Source organism: Schistocerca nitens, unplaced genomic scaffold (assembly GCF_023898315.1).
Source record: "Schistocerca nitens isolate TAMUIC-IGC-003100 unplaced genomic scaffold, iqSchNite1.1 HiC_scaffold_229, whole genome shotgun sequence".
Classification (NCBI taxonomy): Eukaryota; Metazoa; Arthropoda; class Insecta; order Orthoptera; family Acrididae; genus Schistocerca; species Schistocerca nitens.
Genome location: NW_026045770.1, coordinates 82,501 through 87,500, shown reverse-complemented (window position 1 = coordinate 87,500; position 5,000 = coordinate 82,501). Strand labels below are relative to the sequence as shown.

Below are 5,000 nucleotides of genomic sequence, written 5' to 3'. Positions count from 1 at the left end.
GAGCTTATGACTCGCGCTTACTGGGAATTCCTCGTTCATGGGGAACAATTGCAAGCCCCAATCCCTAGCACGAAGGAGGTTCAGCGGGTTACCCCGACCTTTCGGCCTAGGAAGACACGCTGATTCCTTCAGTGTAGCGCGCGTGCGGCCCAGAACATCTAAGGGCATCACAGACCTGTTATTGCTCAATCTCGTGCGGCTAGAAGCCGCCTGTCCCTCTAAGAAGAAAAGTAATCGCTGACAGCACGAAGGATGTCACGCGACTAGTTAGCAGGCTAGAGTCTCGTTCGTTATCGGAATTAACCAGACAAATCGCTCCACCAACTAAGAACGGCCATGCACCACCACCCACCGAATCAAGAAAGAGCTATCAATCTGTCAATCCTTCCGGTGTCCGGGCCTGGTGAGGTTTCCCGTGTTGAGTCAAATTAAGCCGCAGGCTCCACTCCTGGTGGTGCCCTTCCGTCAATTCCTTTAAGTTTCAGCTTTGCAACCATACTTCCCCCGGAACCCAAAAGCTTTGGTTTCCCGGAGGCTGCCCGCCGAGTCATCGGAGGAACTGCGGCGGATCGCTGGCTGGCATCGTTTATGGTTAGAACTAGGGCGGTATCTGATCGCCTTCGAACCTCTAACTTTCGTTCTTGATTAATGAAAACATACTTGGCAAATGCTTTCGCTTCTGTTCGTCTTGCGACGATCCAAGAATTTCACCTCTAACGTCGCAATACGAATGCCCCCGCCTGTCCCTATTAATCATTACCTCGGGTTCCGAAAACCAACAAAATAGAACCGAGGTCCTATTCCATTATTCCATGCACACAGTATTCAGGCGGGCTTGCCTGCTTTAAGCACTCTAATTTGTTCAAAGTAAACGTGCCGGCCCACCGAGACACTCAATAAAGAGCACCCTGGTAGGATTTCAACGGGGTCCGCCTCGGGACGCACGAGCACGCACGAGGCGGTCGCACGCCTTCGGCTCGCCCCACCGGCAGGACGTCCCACGATACATGCCAGTTAAACACCGACGGGCGGTGAACCAACAGCGTGGGACACAAATCCAACTACGAGCTTTTTAACCGCAACAACTTTAATATACGCTATTGGAGCTGGAATTACCGCGGCTGCTGGCACCAGACTTGCCCTCCAATAGATACTCGTTAAAGGATTTAAAGTGTACTCATTCCGATTACGGGGCCTCGGATGAGTCCCGTATCGTTATTTTTCGTCACTACCTCCCCGTGCCGGGAGTGGGTAATTTGCGCGCCTGCTGCCTTCCTTGGATGTGGTAGCCGTTTCTCAGGCTCCCTCTCCGGAATCGAACCCTGATTCCCCGTTACCCGTTACAACCATGGTAGGCGCAGAACCTACCATCGACAGTTGATAAGGCAGACATTTGAAAGATGCGTCGCCGGTACGAAGACCGTGCGATCAGCCCAAAGTTATTCAGAGTCACCAAGGCAAACGGACCGGACGAGCCGACCGATTGGTTTTGATCTAATAAAAGCGTCCCTTCCATCTCTGGTCGGGACTCTGTTTGCATGTATTAGCTCTAGAATTACCACAGTTATCCAAGTAACGTGGGTACGATCTAAGGAACCATAACTGATTTAATGAGCCATTCGCGGTTTCACCTTAATGCGGCTTGTACTGAGACATGCATGGCTTAATCTTTGAGACAAGCATATGACTACTGGCAGGATCAACCAGGGAGCTGCGTCAACTAGAGCTGAGCAGCCGGCCGCCCGGGAGTGTGTCCCGGGGGCCCGCGCGAACACGCAAGCGTCCGCTCAATTATTCTGCAAACAGGAGGAGGCTGGGCTCCCCTGCACGATACACCTCGAAACCCTCTCAGGTCCCGGCGGCGCGCAGCGCCGTCCTAAGTACTTGGTCGGGTTCGAGAGAGGCGCAATCGCCCGGAGATAGGCGAGTAGACGCTTTCAGTGCGACCACCCGTGCTCCCAACTGAGCTTGCCGCTGCCGACAGAGGCCCGGGAGCGTGCTGTCGTGGTGTTGCCGGCGGGAGACAACACGCGGCCACAAACAGTGACCGGGCAGCTCCAACGCCAGCGCCACAGAGGGGCAGAGCCCCACTTGGGTGCCAAAGCGAACTCTCCCAGCACAGCGCACGCGCCAACACATCCGCACAGCTGCGATACAAACCACCTGCGAGAACCGCGGGGGCGACCGAGCAGCAGACGGCGTCGCGGCGCCGAGTGCCGGGCGGCGGCGCATCCTCAACGCACACAGTCCTCAATCGGACCAGCACACTGCAGATGTCCACCGCGCTTCGCACCGGGCCCGGGAGGACCCACTTTGGCCGCACGGCGCCGCGCGCTGGGTGCGCCGGCACGCAGATGCGCCGCCTGCCGCCTCCGTCAGCCGGCGCGCCTGCCACTGGGCGCCCCCACCAGCCGGCTGCCGCGCGTGCGCCCACGCAGCGCGCGGCCAGCACGCCGGGCGCCCCCCCCTCACCGGCCGGGGACGGTCCCACCCAGCCACCGCCGCGTATCGCTTCATACCCACATGCCCACTCACGTTCGTGGGTATGACGGGTGTCGCTGAAGCAACCGGTTAATACCTGTACCGATCGTCGATATCAACGATTCACCTCCAGCGCGAACAACCGCGCAACAACGGATTTCCAGTTCATTTGCGTAACTTGGGCAGCAAACGTAGACATCCATCTACATTTGCGACTTCTACGAGTCTTGCATGCCTGGATGTTGTGTGTCACGACGCACTCCATCAGCATACATACACGCTGCGACGTGTGCACGAAAGAACACGTGGAAGGTGGCCAGCGTACGTATGCGAATGCCATTGCACAGCTGCGAAGCGCATTCAACACGCGAACTCCTGACCGACGAGCTAGAGGTGACAGGAGGGGAGGGGGGGGGGGGGGGCGGGGGCGATATACGTCCTATTGCAGTACACAATACAGTGGATAGCGGGACCATGTGGAAAGTAAGCAACACTCGCAAGATGTGAGGGTACGCACCGTAAAATGAATCAATACGCAGAACACCACAGTGTGCGCGAAGTGAACTATGTTGAGATGGTTGCAATTAGGCAACGCTACACGAATTCCTAGATTCATATAACTAACAATTACAGGGCAGGTTAAGGCGCAACGTGGGTTAGGTTAGGGCGCAACGTGGGTTAGGTTAGGGCGCAACGTGGGTTAGGTTTGGGCGCAACGTGGGTTAGGTTAGGGCGCAACGTGGGTTAGGTTAGGGCGCAACGTGGGTTAGGTTAGGGCCCAACGTAGGTTAGGTTAGGGCGCAACGTAGGTTAGGTTAGGGCGCAACGTAGGTTAGGTTAGGGCGCAACGTAGGTTAGGTTAGGGCGCAACGTAGGTTAGGTTAGGGCGCAACGTAGGTTAGGTTAGGGCGCAACGTAGGTTAGGTTAGGGCGCAACGTGGGTTAGGTTAGGGCGCAACGTGGGTTAGGTTTGGGCGCAACGTGGGTTAGGTTAGGGCGCAACGTGGGTTAGGTTATGGCGCAACGTGGGTTAGGTTAGGGCCCAACGTAGGTTAGGTTAGGGCGCAACGTAGGTTAGGTTAGGGCGCAACGTAGGTTAGGTTAGGGCGCAACGTAGGTTAGGTTAGGGCGCAACGTAGGTTAGGTTAGGGCGCAACGTAGGTTAGGTTAGGGCGCAACGTGGGTTAGGTTAGGGCGCAACGTGGGTTAGGTTAAGGCGCAACGTGGGTTAGGTTAGGGCGCAACGTGGGTTAGGTTAGGGCGCAACTTGGGTTAGGTTAAGGCGCAACTTGGGTTAGGTTAAGGCGCAACTTGGGTTAGGTTAAGGCGCAACTTGGGTTAGGTTAAGGCGCAACTTGGGTTAGGTTAAGGCGCAACTTGGGTTAGGTTAAGGCGCAACTTGGGTTAGGTTAAGGCGCAACTTGGGTTAGGTTAAGGCGCAACTTGGGTTAGGTTAAGGCGCAACTTGGGTTAGGTTAAGGCAGAAGTTGGGTTAGGTTAAGGCAGAAGTTGGGTTAGGTTAAGGCAGAAGTTGGGTTAGGTTAAGGCAGAAGTTGGGTTAGGTTAAGGCGCAACTTGGGTTAGGTTAAGGCGCAACTTGGGTTAGGTTAAGGCGCAACTTGGGTTAGGTTAAGGCGCAACTTGGGTTAGGTTAAGGCGCAACTTGGGTTAGGTTAAGGCGCAACTTGGGTTAGGTTAAGGCGCAACTTGGGTTAGGTTAAGGCGCAACTTGGGTTAGGTTAAGGCGCAACTTGGGTTAGGTTAAGGCAGAAGTTGGGTTAGGTTAAGGCAGAAGTTGGGTTAGGTTAAGGCAGAAGTTGGGTTAGGTTAAGGCAGAAGTTGGGTTAGGTTAAGGCAGAAGTTGGGTTAGGTTAAGGCAGAAGTTGGGTTAGGTTAAGGCAGAAGTTGGGTTAGGTTAAGGCAGAAGTTGGGTTAGGTTAAGGCAGAAGTTGGGTTAAGGGATGGTGTGTGTGGGGGGGGGGTGGGGTGGCGAGGTTCGTTGATAGTGATGGTAGTAAGTGGACGCCTGAGGCACTATCAGATATGTCACGTCAGTTGCACTTGTGGCTCATGGCAGGTGGCGCGCCCGTTCTGTGTTTGTGGCAAAGGAGTGGCACACCTGTGTCTTTCATTCCTGCCATTGTTTATGTGCTGTGAGATGCGGCAGTGTGGTGCTGTTGGGTGCACCCCTGTGTAGGACATGTGTGGGTGTTGGTGGCGTATCTGAGCAATGGTGGTTGTAGGAAGAGTGGGATATTCAGTTTTCTGGTTCGACGTCCCGGTCTGGTTATCATAGTGTGGATGGTGTACTGTGGCCGAGAGGATGCACTGGATGTTGTTCCATGCTGGTACTTAGATGTTGTGTCTGCGTCTGTTACAGGCATAGACTAGTGGGTGATGGAGTGTGTGGGTGACGTGTGGTTGACATTGTGTGCACAGACGTTCAGCATGTATAGGGACAGTTGTATGTGTTATCTATATTCCGATGACTGCGCGTATTACTAAGCACCGCCGCGTAT

The 5,000-nt window shown here is 54.9% G+C and overlaps 1 non-coding gene across 1 annotated transcript in view; it reads right to left on the bottom strand.

Moving 5' to 3' along the window:
* The window catches only part of LOC126222410 (small subunit ribosomal RNA), a 1,909-nt gene extending 199 nt beyond the window's left edge, over positions 1-1,710 (bottom strand). Inside the window, exon 1 of the ribosomal RNA XR_007543319.1 lies at positions 1-1,710. This exon is cut by the window's left edge and continues 199 nt beyond it. This is a non-coding gene — a ribosomal RNA (small subunit ribosomal RNA).
* Positions 1,711-5,000: the final 3,290 nt, after the last annotated feature.